Below are 19320 nucleotides of genomic sequence, written 5' to 3'. Positions count from 1 at the left end.
TTCGTCACCTCTAAGCGTGGAGATCTTCAAACAGTGTTGGAATAGTGGGGGGGGGGGGGTCGGCCTGACGTATCCCCAGCCGTTATAGTAGGTCTCCGTGACCGGATTACGCTCACTCACTCGGAGCTCCCCAATTTCGTCACGATGGTGGGTTGCCACCGGCCCTATACGTAGGCCGAATAAATTCCGACCAGAGCCGGATTCGAACCTACGCCGTCCCGCAGCGAACGATCTCAAGACGAGTGAACGCCTTAACCCGCTCGGCTACGGAGGAGGACGTTTAAAGGTTTACTATCCTGGAATCTCAAACGGATCACCCGGTATAATGTGAATTTAAGACAATATATTTGTTATTGTCTTCGAATTGTACTTGAAGTAAACCAATGAATAATCACCTGATGGCGTAGTAGTAACGTCCTCGCCTGGTAATCTAGGGGTCACGAGTTCGATACCCAGTGAAGGCGCACATAGTAGTCCGGATCCCATTTTAACCTGTACGTCCAGTCCCAATTAAGCTATCAGCGCATAAAGTGGACTTGAAAAATAAAAAAATCTCATGAAAAAAATATGTATATTCTTCAGTCAGCGTCTGGCTGTTGAGAAGCCCAAGCCGTTAGTGACGACATACCCACTACACATTCTAGCCACAGCACAGTGATGACATGAATGCGCATGCGCTCACGATCAAAACGGTTATATTCTCGTAAATTAACAGGTAGTATGTTGAAATAAATATTTGCCACTTGGATTCTTCTGACGTATCTCGTGGGAATTATGAGAATGACGTGTGTCAATTAGTATTGTCGCAAACAAAACATCCATGGTTGAAAAGGTAAAAAAAAATCAGGCTCTTTGAAATGGTTTCCAACGCGTAAAATAAGCCGATTGCAGATGAAAAGATTCCTCCCTATCTCCGTGTGCTTGTGGGAAAAGACGATTTGGAAGGCATCGTCTTTTTCTTCCTTAAGCTCCAGAGTCAGTTCACAAATTAACCTTGCCTTGCAAGTTAGGCTGCGTAAATCGGCTTAGTGGGTTCAAGTTCCAAGGTATAGTTCTGCAAAGCTCTCTTTCGTAAACTGAGATCCGTTCCAAAAGGTAATGGTTCTATAAATATACAATTCAGTATAGCATTTATTTCTGTAGCCTCTATATTCTGTAATGCCACTGGTAAGAAATTGGTAATTCGATATTTTTATTGGTTAGATATTACTAAATGAACTGGTTAATCAGATTAACTTAAATCGTGTATGTCGATGTTAGAGATGGTCAGAACCGGATCTTGAAAGAGTACTCAAAATCCGGATATCCGTTTCTCGATACGGGATCTTGGATTTCGGATTCTCGATTGCGCACCCAGCTACCCGATTTTCGTTTTTAGAAATTGGGTTCCTGATTTTCGGGTTCCAAAATCCTTGTACCAGATGCTCGATTCCTATTCGGAGTACCTGATTTTCTGCTCAGAATCTTTGTGCCTGTTTTTCTGTTCAGAATCTGCGTACCTGATTTTCTGTTCCAGATCCTGGTACCGGATCACCATTGCTACTAAAGTATATACTTTGAAATTGCTATGAACAAGCAAAGTGACTTAACTATAAATAATCTGGGAGATATTCATTCGGGCTTCGTCGTAGTCCAATGGTTTGGTTACTTGCCTTTCGTGTGAGCCGTCTCGGTTCGATTCCCGTTGGGAGGTACTGAAATTTCCGTGATGGCTCAGCATCGTGAGAACAATTGGGGGATACTTGAAAAGAAGAAATAGCTGTTTCCGGTGTCGGAAGCCAGAAAGTATCGGCGATGGGACTCGATGTACTGACCGCGTGTAACCCAATTAAAATGTTTCGGGTTTGACCCCCCCCCCTCAAAAAATCCAGGGTACGGGCCTGAGCTAGGCTACCCGCGAAGCCTGATGCCTAAAGAGTACAACAGAGAAAAAAATCTATTATAAACGGAACAAATTTACTCACATCAATATGAAAATAATAACGATTATGAAGTTGGCAACCGAATTCTTAGAAGTTTGCAATCTGGATGCCATTGGGATGGCAACGTGGCTTCCTCGAAGAAGTGAAGAGGTAGTAAAATGGGTGTGTCTGACCACTTATACCGGTGGTTTATGCGAGCCTAGTCTTATCCCTTCCTCCATAGCGTAGGACCACGTGTCATAGTGAGCTAGTCCAGATTTTGGACTCGGCATACGCCACTGTTCAATATACGAATAAGGAATGGCGGGCTTTGCTCTGGTAATAACCTAATTAGGACTTCCAAACAAAGAGGAATATACACAAGTTAGAATTTCTGTCTGTAACTGATGATACCCTGACAAATCTATGCGATGCCAAAGACCCTCATCTCATAACAATACACCGTATACATCGCGTTAAATGATGCTAACGTCGCTTTATTTACAGAATATATTACGTGTTATACCCCATAGTTCAACAATTCAAGGAGGCAAACCCTGATTCGGGACATCAAATGGCCCAGGTCGACGTTTAAATGCGTCAATAATAATTAGCCGTCAGCAATTCCATGTGCTTCGGATATTTTCCGTGGTGACGGGTAATTTATGAAAGCTATCAGCGCCGCTGCTAATGATTACCAATTGCATTTTGGACATGGGGGTGGCAAAGTTGAACCTCGTATTTCGACCGTGTTCAAAATAGCCGTCTCCTCATATGTCCGAGAACAGGATGGTCTAACGTTCGATTGGTAATGGCTTAGTTATTTTGGTATGCGTTAATATTGTGTTATCGAACATATATCAGTAACTGTAACGGTAATTCCGTTACGTAACGATAATTACGTTGCGTTACATAAGATCGTTACTTTCACATCTAATTTCAGAATTGCACTTTTTATTCCCCAGGACAAATTCTGTGTTCTGTCAGTGCAAAAGTACAATTTCACGTTTTGACAGGAGGCGGGAAAATGTTAACATTTTCAAATGCTAATAACTCAGGACTCGTAGGTACGGAACACAAATATATCTGCAAATAAATGAGCAATTAAAATATCTTTACTTTATTTCGCTTGCGTCATTTTTGGATCGATGTTTTATTTCCACTTGTTAAACATATTTACATAATAACCACGTAACCTATACAATGTAGATCGGGACATGTTACTGATAAAATAAGTAACGCCACCATGTTTCAAATTCTGGAATCAGATTTTATCTAACGTCAACTGTTTTCAAGTTTATGCCCTTTATTTGGAAGGAAACTTGAAGCTAGACCAGTAAATTATGCTGTGTGATGTCACATAGTGTTAAAACAAGTTATAATAGCCCACAGTCACTGTTCCACTATTGATACTAGTGAATGTTTTTATCAATCTCTACAAATCTAGCTTTTCATATACATGTACAGTTGTAACTCGAATAGATATTGTTTCACTAGTTGATTGTCAGTTAAGGTAAAGCAAGTTTTCCCTTGCATGGATGAAATTTTCTATTGTAAGCAAATATAATTGTGTTTGTTATTTGGAATATCCCCATTGTTACAGCCTTAATTCATACTCTGTCCAAGTCCATATATATGAAGTATGCACAAATGGAAATTCATTCATCAGATTGCATTACCGAATGATGAATAACTCCTCATTAATTGTGGGCCAGAAAAGCATCAAGACCCACTTCACAGTACAGAAGCACAAAAAAAAAAGAAACTCGTAGTATTAATTTCAAAATAAATTCACACAATATGAATTAGTTAAGTCTGTACAGCCGCGAGGAGGTTTTTCAATATCATTACTTCAACACCAGAATTATGTATTGTTAGTATTCTGCACCCAGAACGAGATCGAGATAATACCACAGAATACAAAAATATAAAGCTTTTGTTGTTTAACAAATGTGCGACAAAAAAGGCTTACATTCGCAGTTTTGAAATGAGTTTCTGAAAAAAAGGAAGAGAAAGAAGACTTTTATATGCTGTGGTATATCCATCCGGAAAATTTAATATGTTCCCTCCAAATCCACATTAGCGCTGCATGACATTTCAGTTTTTGTCCGCCTTCCCCCACAATGCACCACGGTGATGGCGGACGACCAATTATCCACTATATGTTTATCATCCCCGAAGCATGTCAAATCCTTCGTTAATTAGGCTTTTACGTAGCATCACATGTCTCATTCGCTCTTTTCCTTTCATAATGACGTGTATTACTGAGGAAATCATCAAAAGGGAATTACCCGCTTGTGGGGGCATTGCAGTCATTTGTGCCATGATGGATCATACGGATGGAAAACTATGGCACCTTTGTCCTGTAAGCGCCTTTTAGACCTGAATGCTGGAGCATATGATGCGCCACATCACATATGCTAGCTAACCTCTGCCGCACACCCACAGCTTTCGCTCTGTTGAAATAAAATGTTAATTTCCTTTGCACTGTTTAGACATGGTTAACTTATGAACCTACACGACAGCAGTAGAAATATGTACGTATATCCTTCAATAATAATAATAATATTGCACTTTCGTATATATACGAGGGTTGAATGAAAGGTGATAAAGTTGATCTCAAATGGCGCTAGCGTATGCTTTGCCATAAGTGACTTTTCTTAACCCGGGAGAACGCGCGTGGCGGGGATTTGACCGCAAATGTCTTTCTAACTAACTAACTCTCTAGCCTTCTTAAACCCAAAGGTTCATGGCTGCAGCAGCATATGCCTTCCATCTGTCCCTATCTTGAGCAAGATATATATATACTCTTTTCCATCCCTTCCGATTTCCTTTAGGTCTATCTTAACGTTGTCCCTCCATCTTCGTCTTGGCCTTCCTACAGAATCATGAAACTCCTCTTTCCTCTCCCATTCGTGCCACATGGCCTGCCCACCTAAGTCGTCTTGATTTAATTATTCTAATAATATCTGGACATGAATACAAATTTATGTAGTTCTAAATTATGTAACCTTCTCCACTCACCTGTCTCCTCATCCCTTTTAGGTCCAAATATTCTCCTAAGGATCTTATTTTCTAATACTCTCAATTTATGTTCCTCTTTCAATGTAAGGGACCAAGTTTCACACCCATATAATACTACAGGCAAAATTACTATTTTGTATATTTTAACTTTTACTTTCTTAGATAATAAACGAGAAGACAATGTCTTTCTTTGCTTGCATTTTTACGCATACGTGTTGGTTTGGCTCTTTCTTATCTATGCTGGACATGTGGGAGACGCGCTGGCCAGCCAAAGTATTTTAGCAGTGATCTTCTACCATTTAAAATGCAGAGTTCACTTTCATCTGCGGTGCTTTTGACCGCGCGCGCTTTCTCGTGTTATAGATTTAACAATGAATACTTTATTGGATTTTCCTGTATTTTACCAACCCGGAAGAAGAGGATCGCATTCATAGGTTTCTTGAAAGCGTCAAGAAGTAGGCGAAATGTGATAAAGAGCTTCGAAGGCAATTGAAAGAGTAAGACGACACCTTTTGGCTATGAATAATGTGATTGAGAAAAAGAAAGAAAATGTTCACTCTACATCTGCCGTGAACTCATAATTGTTTAAATTGTTGAATGTGCAAATGGAAATCTTGATGGCGATTAAGTGGATGTCGAGTAAAGAAATTAAATAGATAAATTAGAAAAACAACTGGAGTAGGAAACGTAGAAAATATACTGCAATTGTAAATATCATTAATATCATAACTTTTTTCTCTCTAAAACCTTTGCATGACACTTATGTAAAATTATGTTTGTTTCATAATTACATTGTATTCTTACAATAACAAAATGAACAAGAACAATTGCCTAATAAACTTTTGTGAAATCGTGTTTCTTTTGCCTACTATATTCTTACAAAAATAGATAACAAAACATTTTCTTTAAAAAGTGTATGAAATTTTTGAAAACTCTCACCAGTTTTATTTATTGTATTAAAAATTACAAAAATATACAAAAGAAAGAAGGAAACAATAAAGTACAAGAAACCTAATTTAGAAATATGATGAAACAAACCCAATAGACATAAATATTCAAGCGCGGTCGTTTTGACAGCGCGCGCCTCCTCACGTAAGATGTCGCCGAGCGCGTTCTCCCGGGAACATGATTTTTAATTAATGTTGTATGTCAGTTTTTAAAGAACTACACTCTGTCCCTGGATTCTCTGAAGTAAGCGAACGAAAGCAAGTCCTTTGCGCAAGTAAGACTCAATAGGGCTCGACCAATTAACGCGTGAGAGGAAGTGAGTGCATGCACTTGAAAACGCGGCTACAGCTACCAGCCGTCGGCACCAGCGCGCACTGCTTTGCTCCACCCACTCGCTTTTATTCCCTTCTCTACTGTTATGCGCGACCTTGGTCCACAGATTTCAGAGACAGAGTTTACATTCTTGAACAACTTAGTGACACTGAATGTTACACTAGTTTGGTTATGCGGTGCGTCATGATGAAACAAACCTTGAGGAATCAATCAAACTAAAATACATCCACAAGTATTACAAATTAGATGGTCGTGCCAAGTTAAACATATTATCGAAAAACTGCTACAAATTTATTTGACAGAAACAAGAAACACTACAGGCATGTAATGAACGGATGTTAATGGATCATAGGATCACGATTCCTCACCAATGACAGACACGAATATGTAAAGGGTCCGGCAGAGGAGTTAAATGGTTTTGAAATGTGAATAACACACTTAATTTTCAAAGGTACAGAAATGTATTACTACAGAAATACAGGTTTTTGTATGCCATTTTTATTTAACACGACAGTTCGTGTAAAAAAAACGATGCCTTCAATTTACTTCTATACACATTCGAAGGCCTTATTCCTTTCCTTTTAAATGACCTACGTAAGAACTTGAGTCAGCGTTTTGTCCGTTTGAACAATTGAAATAAATTCAAATCAACAATCGGCGATCCGGTCAGAAGTTGGTGGTCTGCTTAACGGTTGTCAGCCCAGTAAGCATGGAGCCCTGGAATGTGCAACATCGAGCGTTTGATGTCATCAGCCCGTATTTCTTCGAAGATGAAGATGGGATTGTGTGACGGTGGACTCCGAACACTATATCGCAATGATGAATACTTTTGTTTTACCAGAACTTCGTCGGCTTCGGCGTAGGAAAAATCAGCAAGACTTATGGTTCCAACAAGATGGAGCAACGGCTCACACATCTAGATCCTCTATGGCTGTTGTTCGTCAACTTTTCCAGGACATGTCATTTCCCGGTTTGGTGCCATACCCTGGCCTCCTCGGTCACCAGACCTTACAATCTGTGATTTTTCTGTGGGGATTCCTCAAATCCAAAGTGTATGTGAATAAACCTCGCACATTAGACGACCTGAATTAGAGATGAAATTGCAATCATTGATGGTGAAATATTACAACGTGCCGTCCGCAACTTCTGGGAGAGGCTTCGAATGTGGGAAGTCACTTGGACATCATTTTCAAGTCATAAAGAATTGCCATGGCAATTGGCATACGATAACTTAAAATGGAATACCATAATCTGTATTTCTGTAGTAATACATTTCTGTACATATGAAAATTAGGTGTGTTATTCACATTTCAAAACCGTCTAACTCCTCTGCCGGACCCTGTATGTATGAAGGTATGTGCATGCATGAATATATCGGAACAAACTATGTGTGTGGGCTTAATGCTGTTTGTTTGTTTGATTTTTTGTTTCAAGTTCACTTTATGCACATATAGGCTAATTCAGCCTGGACCAGTATAATGTGGGAGCCGAAGCACTATGTGCCTCCACCGGGTATGGAACCCGGGATCCCTTTATTACAAAGGGGACAACGATACCACTACAACTTTGCGAAGCCACTGAATACTGCGCACATATGTACTGAAAATATAAAGTGTAATTTTATATTAACTTGTAAATCTAATACATAACCACTATGTACGCACCTAAAAAACGTAAACTAACAATTCTTCATAGAAATAGAAAACTTCACCGTTCGACTTTTATTAACCTAAGAATGAACACAATTGAAAGTAACTGAATTTGGTTCTCTCCTAAACCACACGCATATGAAAGGTAAAAGTACCTAGTACATATTGCAACATGCCATGAATTCATGTAGCCGGCCCCGTGGCGGAGTGGTTAGCGCATCGCGCTTCGACGCCAGGGGTCCCGGGTTCGAATCCCGGTCTCGGCATGGATGTTCGTGAGTGTTCATTCACCAATTTTATCATATCATCACTCATCCCGATCTTCGCAAATTAACCAAAAGTGGCACAAAAAGCGAAGTAAAATAAAGGAAATCAATCAAGAAAGCCACGTAGGAGGACCTGAACGTAAGACCATACATTCACCATCCCTTCCATTTATGGAGGTCATGTGATCAGCAACACGCTCCAGCCGCCTTAAGGTTGCCCCCAGGTACCCATTTATTAGAGGCTGTGTGAACCCAGAGCCGTTCCCATCTTAAATCATCCACTCCAGGAATTGAACCCATGTTTCCAGCGAGACAGTCACACGCCCTGACCCACATTGATGTGTGCATACATGTAGTAAAGTTTTAAAATATAGTCACACACACACACACACACCATTGTAGTTAATGAACAATCTATAATTTCGACATAATTTAAAACAAATTTTCCAATGTCAATTATAAAAATTCGTAAGAACAATGTTGTGAACATGTTGAAATTAATTAACTGCATTGGTTGTTGCCGCTATTCTCTATGCAAAAAGTTACGCCTACCAAGATGAATAACATATTCACTTTACAGGATGTGACAACTTTGGCGCCACATGAAAATAACTTTCAGAATGACAAAACGCTATGGTCCCACACATGGCACGACACAGTGGGACACCCAGAGTCCATTTTACAGCTGGTACCCTAACAGAGGGTCCTGAAGGTCATGTAAAAAGAGAGAAAAAGGTATTCACCAAATGACGCGACATTTGTTCTTCGGTGGAAACATTGGCCGTGTGACACATGTCAGCCCGAAACTGCGCTGCAACACGACGCGAACTGGAACTTTGTGCAAATAAGTGTGTTGGTGTCAGTTTGCACATTAAATAACCAATTCGCCACCTGATTTCTGTAGTTTGGACGGCAGGCAGAACATAGGCGAGCCCGTGTCCTTTGTAATCTCTTAATTTTAATTTCAATAATACCAACAGCTCATAAAAGAAAGCTTTGAATACAGTGACATGCATCGATTTTTTTGACTAGCAAGTACGACCTATATTTTTTTTTTTTTAAAAAAAAGCAATGTCTGCCTTTTCATTTGCATCTATCATTAACTTGCCTTGTAATCAAGGGGTCTTGGGATCGATACCCGGTGGAGGCACATTGCACAATAGTTCAGTCTCAATTAGCCTATCTGTGCATAAATGGAACTTAACAATAATTCAATTCAGGAAACACTATCGTTGACTTTTTTAATTAATTAATTATGATACAGTAGTAGCCAAGTTCGTTTTATATCCACATTGTGTTCGCAAAACCACAGCTTCCATCGTAAATCGAACCGAGCACCTAATAATTACAAGGCGAGAAGAGTAGCAGTTTTAAATTATACCAATCACATTAACTTCCATATTTGCATTGTATTTACGTGTCTGCTCATTTTTAGAACTTGATTATAAACTTGCATTTGCAGAACATTATTGCATACAAACTTTTTACGTATGTACTAGTTTTCATTAAACTTGAAGCGCTTCGAATAAGTATTCAGAGTAGTACTTGGCTTAGAATTTTGTTTCGGTGATCTTTAATTTTTAAAGCAGCTCGGCTTTAGAGATTTTTGTTTATACACTTAACAATAATTCTCGAAGGAGCGGGTTCTGGGGCAAGAGCCCCTTTTGTCACTCCTAGAGCCGTCTTGGTGTGAGTAGAGAAAGCTTAGGCTTCAATAGCTCCCGGAATAATAGTTTCTCAGAAAAATAAATAGATTAATGTATAGTGTGCTATATTATTTTATATGTACATTCTCAACTGTAATTGTTAGTGATTCATAAGGGGCACAGTGGTAATGTTGTTGCCTTGCAATCAAAAGCTCTATTTCTTATTTTAATTACTTTTAGGATACCCCCATCCTCTAGAGCCTATTGCTCTCTCTCTCTCTCTCTCTCTCTCTCTCTCTCTCTCTCTCTGTCTATTTTTAGGGAGACTATCGAGTCGAGAGAAGACTTGGCAGTGTCTCTGTCTCTTATAAGGTTATAACGACCTCTCTCGTTCTCGGTGTACACTTGTTTTATATACATCCGCCTCGGTCTTCTCGATAAATATGGTATATCAAACTTTCACAACATATAGAGGTTATTAAGACAAACAACTTTTCTTAATAACGTTTTTCTGTTTGACGACACGATTCACAAGTTATACTCCAAAAACTAAACTGTATCCTGAATGTATATGTAATCATGCAGCGCAGGCTTACAATTGCAATAATGGATTGACTTTGTAATTACTGTGGACAATATATGCGATTCATCTGTAAATAATCAGGCAGATATTCGCTTGGCAGTTCTGAAGAATACGAACAATAAAGTAATTTTTGTTTTAGGTATAGTCCAGCGGAAAGCGGACATAGCCATGAAGAAATGAAACCGATACTTGGTCATAAGTAGATCTCGGATATTTAGATTCTAAAATGTGTGTTTTTAGGTTCCTAAATTGGCTCTAAAAACCCTAAAATAGTTTCAAAAATCTTAAGTTAGGCTCGAAAAATCCTGAAGTAGGTTCAAAAACACTTAAAATAGTTCAAAATTCCTTAAAAATACTGATTACGTATAGTCACCGACAATAGAAATGGTACACCTATATCCTGAAATACGCACTATCTTGCATAACGTTATGTGTGTTGCTTAACACTACGGCGATGGCAAAAATTACCGTTGGAAATTTGCTATTCAAATCTACTGTTTACCGTATAGTTAGGCAACAATCATTTTTCATGTTATCCACAGTCAAACTCCGGAATTTTGTCTGCGGGGATCATCTTATATGCTGAAATTAATATTTCAACCAAAACATAGTCAGTGGTAGAAACTTCAATGCCGAAATGTTAGTTTGCAGGGCGTGAATGCCACAAAGCACCGAACTGACGCGAAAGTGAGCAAGACCACACAGATCAGACCACTTTGGATTGTACAGGTTACAGTGGCAGCAGACATTTTGCTATGTTTAGAGCTTTTAAAAATCACCATGGACTTGGGAGGAAGGGAAATGGACAGAATACTTTTCAAACACGTTCGTTATTGAATTTTTTCGTCACCAAACAAAGCAAATGCCTGTGTGTGACATAAAGCCTGTAAAACCTTTCAAAATATATAAAAACGTACAAAAAGGTTTTATTTAGGCGCATACACCTAAAATAATTTCTAACAAGCAAAACAGTTTTCTTAGGCACTATAAAACTTTCTAAGTTCTTTTAACGAAACTCGGACATAACTTACTATTTCTTACATAGCTGTAAAGGAAAAAAAAATAGGAAAAAACCCTAAAATCCGAGGTCTAGTCATAAGCAATAATACATATAGCACGTATATGGGTCCAACAAACCAGAAACATACGGTTGGCAACCCTGCTTCAGGTAATCGGCCAGACACATGGTTCGAAGCAACTGCGTAGATAATCTATTGCAGTACACGTTGCTGCGTTGTGTCTGTTACACACACATGCATTTGCCACACGGAAGCTGTTTGAAGGATTTTAACATATCCACATTGGTAACTAAGTACACACCGACGACCTTGTGCAGTCAGAACTTGAGAGTATAAGACCGTAGCTATTACTTTCACAGGAAATGTAATTTTCCCTAAGCACTATGCTTTTTAGTTCCAATCGAGGTTACGTACTTTTAAAGTTGCAACCACATATCTTTCAGAAAATAACCAGTGTTATGGTTAGGTACATTTTTATGCTTCGAATCTTATATCGACTGTGTGGAAGCCACTAAAAATGCCAGACGGGTGCTATTTGAATGTTACGTCCGTTACGCTGGAATGTACAATCACCGGCAAAACAAATGTGACTCCTAGATCCTGAAATATTCATGTTGCCTAATTCTAAGGCGGTGGTAGAACTTGTGTTGAAATTTGCTATTAAAATCCACTTATCGCCGTAGAATTAGTCACACATAATGCTTTGCAGGGAAGCGTGTATTTCAGGATCTAGGCATTACATTTTTACTGCCGGTGACTGTACCTCTTTTCAAAACTTTCAATACCATGCCAATATTTTCGAACGAGGCCTAGAGTCTGGGATGGAGTAGTGATAACGTTGTCGCCTTGTAATCAATGGGTCGGTAGTTGAATACCCGTTGGGCACACACACAGTGCTTCGAATCACTCTTTAAACAGTAAGTATAGCCGTGTGCATAAAGTGAACTTAAAAACAAATTCGATTTTGCAGAGGACTTGGTCACATTCTAGTCTCGTCTTGACAAATCTCGCGATTTTATAAAGTCGCCTCCAAATTCGAGACGGGACCGAGACTCATTTACTCGCTTTGTTGTTCCTTTTCCTTTTTCTCATTCCATTTCTCCCTTCCATAGCTGTTCTAATCGTCTGTCTTTCTCTCTCTCTCCCTCTCTCTCTCTCTCTCTCTGCACGAACATCTCTATTTTGCGCTATTCAAACTATTAATTTGTTTTATTTTAGTTCATATTTCTGAAACTTTTGCCTAATCGCGACGATGAAGGATGATATGATGTAGGAACATTAACAAAGAACACCAAGGCCAGATACGAACCCGGGTCCCCTGGCGTCGTAGCGCGCTGTGTTAACCACTCCGCCACGGAGAGATCGGCGAGTAAACATGACAACATGATTTTGAAATAGGTTTATCCTAACTTTTCTATTGGCACCCGCTTAGGAGTTTCTGCGGGCACCCACGTCTGATAAGTAGGCTTCTTGTTGGCGTGAAGATTATTTTAAAAATGAAAAGAACCAGAGTACAATCTTGCCTTCAGTATTTAGTATTGCACCGAGGAAACGTATAGGACAAGAATAAAAACAAGTCAAGGATTTCAGTGATTGTATTTATCACTATTCCTCAGCTATAGGAAAAATTATACTTTAGAAATTTGCATATCTGTAACATGGAATCGCGAATCGCGGTTTCGAACCCCGGTGAAAGTACACCGTACAAGAGTAGTTCGGATGTGGGTCCATCTATGAGCACACTCCGCGGCAAATTGATGCAACACAATATAAATATTTGCGACTAGTGCGGACTTGTATCTAAGGCTCCAGTGTGCATCCTCAACTTTTACCTTTTACTTTATATCTTGATACACACCCAGACGTCACAAATACACTAGAGTGCGCGTCAAATCTCCTGCATATGGCGAAAGCCACTAGCAGCGCACTGCAACGGTGCCATGTCAAAATCTCACACGGAAAAGGAACAGCGTGGTTGAGCGAAACGCCTTGTCAAGGAGAGCACGGCAACACCGCACGTCTGTTATTCGCTGGTGCTGTTCAGCCATTCAAGGCCATATGCAGGAGATTTGACGCGCACTCTAGCAGCAGACCGTGCTTGCTCGAACCACTTCTCCACGCAACACAATCATTTGACCCACCCTCTTAAGGGGAAAAGTTACAGTTTCGCACCAGGCGTGCGTATGAATGGGCACTGCTACTTAGAAAAAAACCAAACAGTATGAGAGAGTATCAATTTCTCCCCATGTTGCAAGTGGAAGAGATTTTTCAAGTTGATTAGTAAGCGAGATACGATGTGTACAGTCAACGGCAAAGATAATGGTAGGCAAATTGTCCGCCACTATTTGCATTACTTTTTTATTCTACATCCAGTGTTGTTTTAAGGAATGAAACTATGTTGGTTCGAAGTTCTCTGCTTATTGACGTCATTATTTCAATTCCTTGTCATCACATTGCGTAATACAGACTGAATGAAAATGGTGGTGGACAATTCGCCTACTGTATCTTTCGCCATTGGGTGTACAAAATTTGATGAATAAGTGTTTACAGAATCTCATGTCTTCCTCACGGAGAATCAACTTCGACTTCAAATTACGGCTAATCAAATGGGAGTTTCGACTCTTCCCAACACAAACAAAATCTTGAACATGTCCTCTTTTCGTTCAAATGTTTTTCTGCGCCATCCGAAGTTTGATATTCCCAAAAGAACAAATAAAATAATACTCCCATAAGCGCAATGCTAAGTTTTGTGACTAGTCTGTGACGGGTCCTTCTAACTGTAGGTCCGGTACCGATTAGCTTATCTGAACATGATGAGGGCAAACTTGTGATCAATAGACACCTGCTCATTTGATTACAATCACTAAAAGTATTTCCTACCTAGAGTGAATGAAACTCAAATGGGGCAAGTCTTTGCGTCATGGTATCTCTTCCAATGCTTCTTCGTTTTTCTTTCTTTTCCGACTTTGCCCTGCTCTCTCCTCGCCACGGGGTACAGCCCCCTCCCCCATTCAATCCTGGTACGCATAGTGATGTATGCAAATGTGGCTTTAGAGTAGATTGTTTTCTTTTTTTACTTGTATACCGGTGCGGAAGTGCTGGCGACGCTCGTCTGTTAACAAAATACAGTCGGGGCAGACGGCAATCTTCCCCGGATTGTTTTCACCTCCCCATTGTCCCAGGGGCAGATAAAGGTACGATGACCCTTTTCACTAGAAGACGTCTCCATTTTCCGCTCGTGCACCCAAGACAGGAGGTCCTTACCGTTTAGCCTGCATTTCCATATAATGGCTGCATTTGTCGCGACCCGGTATAGCGCGAAGATATCTGCCTCCAGGTCTATCTTGCTGCTGATAAAAAGGAAAGGGTTATCCAAGATAAGATTCCTAGCCTCTGGTTGGCTGAATCTTGACACTTCCTTGCAAGCTCGTAAATAAGGGGAGCATTGCACGGATCAAAACTCCTCCCACTGGTTTAGTAAACATTTTGCACTAATTACATGTTCAAGTCAACAAGTGCCGACCTCCGTAGTACAGCGCGCTACGACGCCAGAGGTTCCGGGTTCGAATCCAGGATTTAGAATGGGTGTTCTTTGTGAGACCCCTTCATCAATTTTATCATGTCATCACTCATAATCATCTTCGCGATTAGCCAAAGATGGCAGAAGGGCGAGGTAAAATAAACCAAATCAATCAAAAAAGAAACCACAATTGGTTGGGTTTTGAAAATTGTGGATGGATTTATTTTCTTCAGATCCAATTACGTAATTTTCTTCATAATACCAGCATAATCATTTCATAATTTATGGAAAGCAGGTAAGGTTATCCCCTCTGCATTGTACCGTGCCATGAAGGCACAAACGAGAGTGGTGGTCGGACCCCAAAATCATTCGCGTGATCAACATCACCCTCCAGCTGCCTTAACATCCAGGATTGGCCCAGATAACCATTGATTAGAGGCTGGATGAGCTCTAGAGCCATTCCATCTTGGGACACCGAACCCGCGTCTTCAGTATGGGGGTGAGACCCGATTGTAACTTAACCACCGCGATTCCGTTCATATATTGATGGAAATATAAAACAATACCCTATGAACCACGCAATTTTTCAAAACATATTGCAATAGATAATGCAAAATGTTTAAAACAGCAACATCTTCAACTGATATATGAAATTAAACGCAAAAAGAAAAGGTTTTGGTTCATCATATACTGACACTGAACCCCTCCCATATAGGTTACGGCCCATATATCGCATATACACTCCTCACAAAAATTTTGGAATATTGTTATATTAGGCACAACAGGTTTGGAATATAATTATGTTAGGCAATAGATGGTAGGCATTCTGGCGGCGAAAAGACTAGTACGTCCACCTGATATACAATAAATACCATGTGTTGTTGAATTCCAAGGCCGTGTCTGTCACCTACTGTCTAACAATATTCCAAATCTTGTGTGAGGAGTGGATATTCCCCCCATGTACAGCCATATATAGTTGCGTTCCTTACTTTACGTGTTTTTTCTGTCACTTTTGGCTAACCGCGACGATAAGGATGCATGATGATGAGATGAAATTGACGCAAGGACAGAGATGAAGGACAGGGATGCACATTCCGTTCTTTCTGGGTGACAGTTTGTTGTTATTGCTGACAACGATTAAACAAGTTGAAGCTGCCTTCACTGTAGTCAGTAACGTCATCATAAAAAGCATAAAGGGGGCGCGGATTTTTCTGCTCGAGTAGTGGTATTTATTATTATTCTAAGTACACAATTTAACATCAATGCTTACAGTAAAATTTCAATTTATTATGTATTTTTTTTATCATTTGTTGTAGGGCGTAGGAAACTCACTGAACGACTGCAAGAGCTCTTGTTTACGTTGCACCCACGATATACCAGTGAGCAATTTTCAGAAAGTGCTGAATCGTTATTTCTTTGTTCGTCGACAAATTACGATTAATGTACCCCAGTGTTTCTCGTGAAATTCTAGTCAGTTTTGTTGTGTCATATGACTACCTTGTCACATGTTCTGCATATGTTGCAGGCCATTGAATTGCAGCTTGTCCTTGCTTCGGAAGGATTAGACGAAAGATTAATGCAGATCCTGCAAGTCAACATTGGATCAACAGTGGTTAGCACATCTCGCTACTGCGCCAGGGGGTCCGGGTTCGAATCCCGGCCTGGGCATGGGTGTTTGTGGGTGTTCATTCATCAATTTCATCATATCATCAATCATCCCCATCTTCGCGATTAGCTAAAAGGGGCACAAAGGCGAAGTAAAACAACAAATCAATCCACAATCAAACGTTGGATCAACAGATGGCGCTGAAGGTTTTAAATAGTTTCGGGCATTTTATTGTAAAAGCACAAGACAATATCTAGGTAAAACATTACCGTGGAAAATGTGAACATTAAATTGTTTTATAAAAATACATCATATTTGTAGAATGTAGTAGAATTTGACAAGCTCAAACAGTAATTGCAGACCTGTCACATACAGACCTTTCACTACCTTGGATTTAATACAAACAATAAAGAGAGGGAATTGACAAGTTCAACGAGGAGTCCAATAGGAATAAATCAAAATAGGCTAGTTTCAAGATGGACACCCTGTATTTCTACACGATAAGGAAAGTGGGATCATAAATCACTCTTTGCACGTGCCGCATTACAAGTTCCCTCTCTTTTTTATTCACAGAAAAGGCGTGGCGACTGCAGACTTTGGTTTTGTTTACGTTGAAATCATACACGAGTTTCCAGAACATGTTATTAACGAAAGGCCTCTGCCCTTTATGTGCCTCGTGCGACACTATCAAGAGAATCCGATCTAGCTTCCGCACTCAGCCACAAGAGTCACGAAACAGCAGCTTACGATGGGAATTCTGTTAAATATTTACAGCTGCAAACAATAACTAACTGTTATGTTTGTGTGTGGCGTGAACATTATCGACTTCATTTTCTTCCCGTTAGCTTCCTTGTTTCACTCTCGTCATGTCTTCTTCCGCCCATTGTGCTTGCAATACATGCAAATTTTATTCCCCTTACCTTGCAGGACGGGAACATTATGCGTTTCTGTAGCCATCTTGCTTTCGTTTCGGTGCACAATCTGTTGCGTCATTTCTTATTATGTATTCCCCTTGGTCTCTTCATATGAATAAAGATTTCAAATCGTTTTTCTGATTGTGCAGAGGAAGTTACAGGAAAGCAGAAACTTATCTAAGAAACTAGAAGTTAAAATATACATATCAGTAATTTTTAGGGCTGAGCCGATACCAGTGGGTATCGGATTTTCGGCGAGTCTCTAATTACCTTGGAAATTATGCAAAATTCAAACTTTCTTTTTATTTTGCACAGGAAATTGTATTTTTTGATTACACAACATCTATTTTAATATTCTGATATAATCTTGAATATTAGGCTATGAAGCAAATTTTGGGTAAAATCATGCATATAATTGGATAAGAATATTTACACACCAATATTGATCAATATTTTGAACAAATTTTAGGCATTACAATTCTCAAGTATCGGTATCGGGTGGAATCGGTAAGAGTACCGGTATCTGTGGGAATCGGTAAGAATACCGGTATCGGCGGGAATCGGTAAGAGTACAGGTATCTGTGGAAATCGGTAAGAGTACCGGTATCGGCGGGAATCGGTAAGAGTACCAGTATCGGTGGGAATCAATAAGAGTACCGGTATCGGCGGGAATCGGTAAGAGTACCGGTATCGGTGGGAATCGGTAAGAGTACCGGTATCGGTGGGAATCGATAAGAATACCGGTATCGGTAAGAATCAGTAAGAATACCGGTATCGGCGGGAATCGGTAAGAGTACCGGTATCGGCGAGAATCTGTAAGAGTACCGGTATCGGCGGGAATCGGTAAGAGTACCGGTATCTGTGGAAATCGGTAAGAGTACCGGTATCGGCGGGAATCGGTAAGACTACCAGTATTGGTGGGAATCAATAAGAGTACCGGTATCGGCGGGAATCGGTAAGAGTACCGGTATCGGTGGGAATCGATAAGAATACCGGTATCGGTGGTAATCGATAAGAGTACCGGTATCGGCGGGAATCGGTAGGAGTACCGGTATCTGTGGAAATCGGTAAGAGTACCGGTATCGGCGGGAATCGGTAAGAGTACCAGTATCGGTGGGAATCAATAAGAGTACCGGTATCGGCGGGAATCGGTAAGAGTACCGGTATCGGTGGGAATCGGTAGAGTACCGGTATCGGTGGGAATCAATAAGAATACCGGTATCGGTGGGAATCAGTAAGAATACCGGTATCGGCGGGAATCGGTAGGAGTACCAGTATCGGTGGGAATCGGTAACAGTACCAGTATCGGCGGGAATCGATAAGAGTACCGGTATCAGTTCAAAGCGGTAATGACTCAGCCCTAGCAACTTTGCCGGTTTACCTTTAAATACTCAGAGATAGAAACACTGAAATTTACAAAGAAAGTTTAAAAAATATTATCATTCATCGTTTTCAGTAATGTATCATACGTTTGCGTTATCACTCTCCATGTTAATCTCACAGAATCGCAATTTTACGTGTACGTTTATGTACGAGGTTAACGTCACTTTTCTGCACCTCAAGGTTAATCGTCACGTTGAGGACGAATGATGAGATAAATTCCAGAACCAAGGACGTATTTAGGGGAGGGGTCCCGTTAATTTCCTCTGTACTTATTGGAAGGCAAGGATTATATTGGGATTATACTGATTTGGAGGATAATGCCAAAGATTTATGCTTGCACACTACTATTTATGATGATATGCATAAAATACTAATCAGGAACCTTACATTTCGCCAACTGTTATTCAATATATATTCAATTCTTCATCTATTTGACATTAATTTCTTCGCCAGGAAAACACATATTACGCAGATCTTAACTACAGTTAAGCTAGATAATGAATACGTGCTGTTATATGTGTATCTAGT

The sequence above is a fragment of the Lepisma saccharinum genome, chromosome 5 (assembly GCF_977018435.1).
Source record: "Lepisma saccharinum chromosome 5, izLepSacc3.1, whole genome shotgun sequence".
NCBI lineage: Eukaryota > Metazoa > Arthropoda > Insecta > Zygentoma > Lepismatidae > Lepisma > Lepisma saccharinum.
The sequence above is the reverse complement of the archived record's forward strand: the minus strand, read 5'-3'. Positions refer to the sequence as shown.